The sequence below is a fragment of the Nematolebias whitei genome, chromosome 7, assembly GCF_014905685.2.
Source record: "Nematolebias whitei isolate Nwh7 chromosome 7, NemWhi1, whole genome shotgun sequence".
Lineage (NCBI taxonomy): Eukaryota > Metazoa > Chordata > Actinopteri > Cyprinodontiformes > Rivulidae > Nematolebias > Nematolebias whitei.
Genome location: NC_056504.1, coordinates 21,805,741 through 21,814,533, shown reverse-complemented (window position 1 = coordinate 21,814,533; position 8,793 = coordinate 21,805,741).

Sequence of the window (8,793 nt, the reverse complement as noted above, 5' to 3'; positions counted from 1 at the left end):
CTTGACTTTTGACACATCGTGATCTGATTTAGTATTTCATTGTTTCTAATTGTTTTTGGTTTTATATTTTTATTCCATGTGCTGTAAATATATCTTGCTACTTTTTATCTGATGTTGTGATATTTTTGTTAAGCACTTTGGTAACAGTTTCTGTTTTAAATGTGCTCTATAAATAAATCTGACTTGACTTGACTGTAGACCCCATGTTATCTGCCAGAGTGGGAGGTCAACCTATGAACTTTCTAGTGGACACAGGAGCCACATATTCGACTATAAACAGCACCCTCATCAACAGTTTAACATCAAAAACTGTGTCTTTGACAGGGTTCTCAGGGAAAGAGCAGAGTCTGCACTTAACAAAACCATTGACTTTTAACCTGGGGCCCAGACGTTGCAACATTCTTTTGTCTGCTCCCCATCTACTCCTGTGAACTTACTAGGTAGAGACTTGCTGATCAAGCTGGGAGCTACCGTACTGTGTGGTGCAGATGGGCTGACAGTTACGCTACCAGATGGCTCCATCATCCATTGCAGAGACTCAATCACGGATGGACAATATTTGTTACACCCTGTCACTCCGGAGTACGCAGACAACTATTGGGGCCGGTTGACACATGAACAGTCGAGTTGTCTCCTGAAAACATTACAGACCTGGAAGCCCTGGCTCATCAGTCTGCACGCCTACGTTTCTCCTGCTGACCCGCCTCACGTCACCCTCTTCTATGACCGGGAACACACAGACTGGTACCAAGAAGCCTTCTCATCTGACCTTGAGGGTAAGACTTGGCAAATTAAAATTGAAAATATTTATGTAGCTCCTGAGGGAGTATCAGCGGCAGTAACATTGACCACTGAACAGCTTAGCTGGTATCAAATGAGTGATATTCAGCACATAAGCAGAGCATCCTGACACATCCAAAACCACTACGGGTGAAGACATGTTATCTTTCCTTGGACTCACCGGTTATAGTCGTAGCTACTTGCCGGCATACACGGACCTGACTCAACCCTTACGCCATCTGGTCAAGGAACAAGGTATGAGAAATTTGAACAGTCCACTAACCTGGACAAAAGAAGCAGAAGACACCTTTACTCATCTAAAACAACACATGGCATCGGCAGCTGAATTAACCTTACCAGATTACAGCTGTCCATTCTTCCTGGATGTCTCTGTAACAAAACACGCAATAAATGGGGTTTTGTTTCAGAGAAAAGGGGGAGAGAGGAAAGTATTACAGTACCTCTCACTTATGATGGACAACATGGAAAAAGACATCCTCCATGCACACAACATGCAGCCGGGATAGCGAAACTGATTCAAAAAACAGCACACATAGTTATGGGCCACACCCTGCAGGTGCTGACAACACATAGCGTGGTTGCCTATGTGAACGTACAGTGTTTTACGATGACAGCTCTTAGACAACACAGACTATCGAAAATCTTAGAAGCCCCCAACATAACGTTCTCACATGAGGGAATAAATATGGCAGATTGTGTTGCAGAAGGTGAGCCTCACCGATGTGAAGAGCTGGTGGTCAAGCTGGAGAAAGTGAGGCCAGCTCTAGAAGCATCCCCACTTTGGGGAATACAGGTAAGACACTTATTCACAGACGGGTGTTGTTACAGACATCCAACAGAAGGCCTGAAAGCAGGTTATGCAATAGTGGAAAAAACAGATACAGGCTATGAAGTGATAAAAGCGGAACAGCTACAGGGGTGTCAAACTCATTTTCACCGAGGGCCACATCAGCATAATGGCTGTCCTTAAAGGGCCAGATGTAACTATAAATGTAACTAAATGTAATCGAATGTAATGTAAAATAAAATGTAACTACTCCTTAATGTTAAATAACTCATTATTTATTATAACTTATTCAAGTGACAATTACAGTTGCATAGAAAACATATGTTTGCTTGTTGCTCTAACATAAATCCTAAAAAAGGCTACACACAGCCTTGCATCCAACTGATGGTGTGATGACAACAATTTGCCTGCATACACACATAAGACCTGCAAACATTAAATAATTACAACAGCAGCTATACATAAATAATATGCAATCAACTAAAAAAAATAAAAAATAAAGGTTGACTCAGTTCACAACTATATTACTCAAGTTTTTTGGTTAGTCTTTGATGAGGAGATGCTGCCTGTCCTTGAACACACCAAGTGGATTCTCTCTCTACTATCGATTGATCATGTTCTGAAAATGATAAACACAAAACAAAATGCAAGCACAATCATTAAATTGCACACAGTTTAACTGTTCTTCTTCTTGGTTGAATTACATTTTATTATATTTTAGTTTTCAAAAAAAATGCTAACCTGTGTTTTTCTGACCAGATGTCTGACACCGTTTTCCCGTTGCCAGTGTGTCAATGTCTGGCTTTAGGTCCAGTGCTGAGGCAATGCGTAGAACAGCATGGAGGTTGTCATCCGTGAGGCGTGATCTGTGCTTGTTTTTGTTCAGATTCATTATGGAAAAAAACTGTTCGCACAGATAGGTGCTTCCAAACATGGACAGAACACGGGCAGCATGAAGTCGAAGCTGTGGCATCAAACCAGGGGGCATCAGACGGTAAAAGTCCTGGATTGCAGCATCCTGGAACTTTGCTCTCAGGCCACTGTCACTTTGAAGCTCAATTAGCTCCATCTGAAGGTGTTGGGGTGCAGTGCAGACATCGGTGGTGAAAAGACTGGCAAAGATGTCAAAGCCAGACTGTTGTGCTCTGAAGTCAGAGAAGCGCCGATCAAACTCAGTCTTTAACCAGCTCAATTTGGTAGCTAACTGAGCACATGAAAAAGTCTCGGGAAACGAGGCTGACATGCTCAGACAAACAGGAAAGTGGACAAGATTGTCCTGTTTCACTTGTCACATCCATAAGTCCAATTTACGCTGGAAAGCCGTGATCGTGTCAGACATCTGCGTGATTACTTGTTTGCGTCCCTGCAGCTTCTGATTCAGCTGGGCGAGATGGTCGGTTATGTCACACAACACAGCAAAGTCACACAGCCACTTTGGATCTGATAGTTCAGACACGAGTTTTCCTTTACTCTGCATAAAAAGAGCAATGTCTTCCCTGAGCTAAAAAAAATCGCTTGAGGACTTTGCTCCTACTCAGCCACCGCACTTCTGTATAGTACGGCACATCCCCGTGTTCTCCATCTCCAGCAAAAACTGCTGGAACTGACGGTGATTCAGGCCACGCGCCCTAATGAAGTTCACTGTTTTCATGACTGTGGTCACAATGTCCTCCATCCCCAGCACCTTCCCACACAAAGCTTCTTGATGGATAATGCAATGATACATTATCAGAGGCGTGTGACAGTTCATTTTTTGCATTTTCCTCTTCATTAGTCCAACCAAGACCACTTTTCCTCCACACATTGCCGGTGCACCGTCTGTAGTTAATCCCACCAAGTTTTCCCACTGCAATGCATTTTTACTTACGGACTTCTCCACCGCATCAAAAATGTCCTGTCCCGTCGTGGTCCCATGCATTGCAGCCACATCCAACAGCTCCTCAGTGATAGAGAGGTCCGACTTTACGCTTCTAATAAAAATTGATAACTGTGCTGTGTCTGTATTATCTGTGCTTTCATCAACAGCAAAAAGCTGTGTAGCTGCGTGTCTCCTCGGTCAGCTGTGTTGTAAGATTTTCTGCTAGTTCCTTCACTCGGTTCGCGATGGTGTTTCTTGATAAACTGACATTTTTAAAAGTCTGTAACTGGCCGGGACACACCTGCTCACAGACCTTCAGCATGCACTGCTTCAAAAACAGTCCCTCTGAAAAAGACTTGGAAGCGTGGGCGATTTCTTCAGCCACAATGAAGCTAGCTTTCACTGCGGCCTTGTTTTTGGCTGTGGATTTTGTGAACAAACTCTGCTGCGACCGCAGTTTGCCTTTTAATTCTTGGGCAATTTGTTGCTTTTCTTGAAGGCTAGCTTTAGCGTACTTAGCTCCGTGTTTGGTGTCAAAATGTCGACGCAGATTGTACTCTTTGACAACCGACACCGCCTCGTAACACAAAAGACATACTGGTCTTTCTCCTTGAAACACAAACAAGTATTCGCCTTCCCATCTTTCTTGAAACAGTCTTCCATCTGCATCAACTTTTCTCTTTCTGGACATTTTGGGATCATTATTTATATCTCAATTCCACTCGTTGGCATGGATGTGGAAACACTGCCGCGGCTACCGAGGTAGAAAGGCATTGTGGGAAATGTAGTTTTTGGTCAAAGCACATTCTTAATTTATTTTTTGGTATTTATTTTTAGACACTCAAAACTTTTAAGCTCTCGCGGGCCACATAAAATGACATGGCGGGCCACATCTGGCCCGTGGGCCTTGAGTTTGACACATGTGAGCTAGAAGGTGCACCATCTGCACAGAGAGCAGAGGTCAGAGCAGTGGTAGAAGCACTGAAACTAGCAGAGAATCAGAAAGTGAATGTTTACACGGATTCCGCCTATGCAGTAGGAGCAGTCCATGTGGAACTTTGTCAATCCATGTGGAACTTTGTCAATGGATTAGAGCAGGTTTTTTGACAGCAGGAGGAAAAACCATTAAACACGAAGCAGACATGAAAGAGTTAGCAGAGGCCCTTCTGCTGTCCTTGAGAGTGGCAGTAATGAAATGCAAAGGACATGACAACAGTGACTCCTACACAGCTCAGGGAAATCGAGCAGCTGACAACGCAGCAAAAGCCACAGTAGGACACTCTCCCTTGATGATGACAGTCGCAGCAGAGGAAGAGATAAAATACAAACTTACACTTGAACAGGTTACTGAACTTCAAAAGGGGGCGGCACCAGAAGAAAAAGAACATGTGGAGACTAAGGGGGGCGACTGAGAAGGAACAGTGATTGATGTACAGACTTGCTTTGCTAGATCATTGGTGTGTAAATAGGAGATTTTAAGTTATGACGCTCTTAATAACCAAAGTATTTATCTTTCTTCCTTTGAATGTGTACAGGACGGATCTCTTAGGGGGACGCCCCTAGACCCAGAAGAACAATGAAAATGTGGTAGATCTGTGTTCTTAAATACATTTGATTTGACTTGACTAGACTGGATTGGACTGATAAATTAAATAGGTTCTCATGTATAGAGTGTTTTTAACCACATTTTTACGATAGTCATGTATTGTGAAACTTTTGTTTTTGTTTTACCTAAACAGATCTCCGGAGGAGCTATGGCAGAGCTGAATAACTGATTTTGACTTCCTTTTATTTTTCCAGCTCCATTTATCAGCAAACTCAATGCTTAATGCTGTATTGTGCTGTTTTGAGGACAGGGTGATCAATGAAAATATATTTTCTGCGCATGCGTTTATTAAATTCTTTCCCACAGGCAGGAGGAAATAAGACAAATAAAATCTATCATCTTAACTAAAATTAACATCACTCATGCCAAATATTCACCACTAAACTTTGAAACCATAACTCTTCTGATTACTCATCTTCACTGCATGTGGTAATATTATCACATATTGCTGTGTTTTCTTGTGAAAAATAACTTTGCTTCTTTCAGGAAGATCCAGAGTAAGGACTCTGGAGAAATCCAACATATCCTTTTTGAGGTTCAGGTTTGTAAACGTGAAAAAAGGGATGAAAGTATGAATGGAATGTGGTTTATGTTGTTCTATAAAACCATTATAGTGTATAAGTAATAATAAAATATTTTATATTGACAAACCCCTTTTAGTGGTAGAGATAGAAAATACAGTCACATGCCTTGGAGGGCTGAAATTGTGCTATGTTTGGAGATATGTGTTGTACTTTCATCCCCAACAATACAGTTTCTGATGGGTCAGTGACCAGGGCACTGGAGGGATTGAGGACGCTGAGTGTACTGGTCGTATGTGGTTGCTGCTGTGTGCCCTGTGCAAGATCACTCGTGGTGCACTGTATCACCTCGACCATCGAGAAAGGGAGTGGGGATAGACCTTCTGGATATCAGATGTTGTCAACCAGCGATCCTTCAAGCTACACGGAATTCGAGCTCTCCCTGGTGGCATAACCCGAGAACTGCTGACACTGGCTTCATAACCTGTCTCCTAACATGTGTTTTACACCATTTTTCTTTGCTTTAAGTTGATTCTTATACATATTATAATTACATGTGTTACTTTGCTTCCCCTGCTCCCAAGTTACTGTTGAGTATTGGTTTGGATATTTTATCATACTGCTAGCAATAGGAAACTTAGATAAATGCATGTGGCCACGTCTTAACTTTTACTGAAACTCTCTCTCTCTTTCAGTCTGTGACAACGCGACGGAACGATGCCTCTATAAGATGGACCTTAATTGTCCAACCAATGCGTAGTCATTGTTAAAGACGCAGAACAACAAGTTGTGGTCCTTTTAAAATACAGGCATCCACTGTGCGCTTTGTAACCAACTGACAGAGAATTACATTTTTAGACATTGTATTGCATTTTTTCACTAAGTTGTGCTATATTTATCTTATTAATGGCTCATTTGATTGCTATTGTTATATCACTTAGACAGCAATTTTGTTAAACTTATGACACAGGGTAAGGATGATTGTGAGAGTACACTGGAACGCCATCTTGGTCGTCGTCACAAGGGGTGTAGATGAACAGATGCTCAGATATATTCATCAATTAACACGGATTCCTCATTTTTCTGGACTGAATAAAACGTGCATTGAATTTAAGGAAATGCAAACGTGAGACGTCATTTATCTTTGACCCATCAAAATGAATGCGGTCGTTTATTTACAGAATCAAAGTTTAACATCAAACATTTACAGTAATTTGGCAAATTATGAAAATAACAACAAAAGCAATCAATCAGGAAAAATCATACGGCCATGATTTTTCCGTTGCTTCACCACAGACATTTATGAAAACTGTACAATTGTGATCTTAATCCACATGGCGGTGGATGAGCACTTTACACAGACATTTCTAAATATCTGGAAGAATATCTACTTGAGAGAGGAGTTTAAAGATGGGAAGGAAGTTAAAGGGAGTAAGGATGGTGTTTGAGGGAGAGTGTTGAACAGAACGGCACTCTCCGGGCTTTCTTCAGCTTCTTCCTTACAGTACACTTAGGTGGTGAAATCGACTCTTTTACCTGGAGATGTCTCAGGCGAGATTCCGTTTAACGCACCCTTCAGCGTCTCCGTAGGATGCTGTTACTCGTCCGGAGTAGTGGCGAGATTCTGTCCGACACAAGCTCACCTCAGTGGAAAATGTTATAATCCCATGAAACTCGGAAGAGCTCTGTGGTCATGTCAGGGTCTTCCCGGCTCCCACAGCTACTGCACAGCGCTAGGACATATCAGAACTGTCCGCGCCGCCGAACTTCTCCAACCAACAGAACTCCACAGAACTGGGCTTCTCCGCGCAGAACTGAACTCAACTCTGCTCAACTCTCACAGAACTGAACTCGGTCAACCAGGAAGTACCGACATTTTAAAGAGCTCTTTTCCCGGTTCATTCGGGAGTCTTCCCATTGGTCAGAACCGACCAGACGGGGTGTGTTTTGTGACGTAAGAGGTTAGAAGACAGCAAGAATTGTTATGGAACAGATCAGAAATGTTCTCACAGACAGAGAGAGTTTTGTTTTGGCGAGTTTTAGAAACAGGTGCCGAAACCCCCCTGTTGACGTCTGAGAGGATGAAAAACAAGGCAGTTGTTCCAACACATGTCTGCTTCGATTCCTGACCCTGGAAAACGCACACTTGCTCATTCAAAGACAGAAATCAGAAAATGCATAATTACTCTGTAACAGCTTTAACATGAGTTCTAACTTTGCATGAGAATTAAAAATCATTATACAGTTAATAAAATTGATTAGTTCACTGTAACATCTAAAATGGTTTGAACTAAGACACTTTGATTATTAACATTTGTAAAATAGTAATGATAATAGAACAGAGAGTGTTCTTCCACTTGAATTTTCAAGAAAGAAAGTCTCAGGATGGGTGAACCTGTATTTCTGGATTCAAATCAATGAAATGACAGTTCCTGTCCCACAAGGTTCTTAAGGTCAAGAGTTTTGACCTTAGGCTTAGTCTTGACATCAGGTTAAGTTCACTACAGGGGCGTGAGGCGTTGTGCTGTTTTTACCCCACACCACTATACCGTTGCCCTGGGGATTTTTCCGGCACAAGTTCTGGACACTCGTCAGGGACAGATATTTGTAGCCAAAGAGGTGGTCCCCTTGGGGGGACCAAAAGGGGGAAATGTTGTATAATGTCATCTTTTTTGCTATGCTCTGACATGAAATATTTCTCTGTGTATGGTAAAAAACTGCAAAATCATGATGTATGTCATAGAAGTTCATGATGTGCATAACTCTTTGTACAAGAGAACCAGAGACTGTCGCTATCTTGCCAGAACAGACCACATTCAGCTGGGGCAGTGGGCGAAAAACGAGACCATGCCAGACCACACCCAGGAACATCAGCTGACCCAGAGAACAACATCATGATAAGGAAATCCCGATGTAACTGATAAGGCTGCATTTAAACGAAGCAAATACATTTGTAACTCAGACATGTTAGATGGATGTAAGGTGCATGTGAGACATCTCCCTTTCCAGCGCTGTGAAGGTAAAATAAATCTTTGTCTGAATTCAGAACCACTTCTCAGGCTGTGTTTTTGACTCTGTCTTCCTTCCACTGAACGATCTCAGGTTGAGGCAGTTTTTGAGCTAAGTGTTTTGAAGGTTGGTTCTCAATGTCTGATTAAGACCTCAACAAAAGGTTTCTGTGCGTTATTTTACTATTATGGATATGGAACTTAGCAAGAAA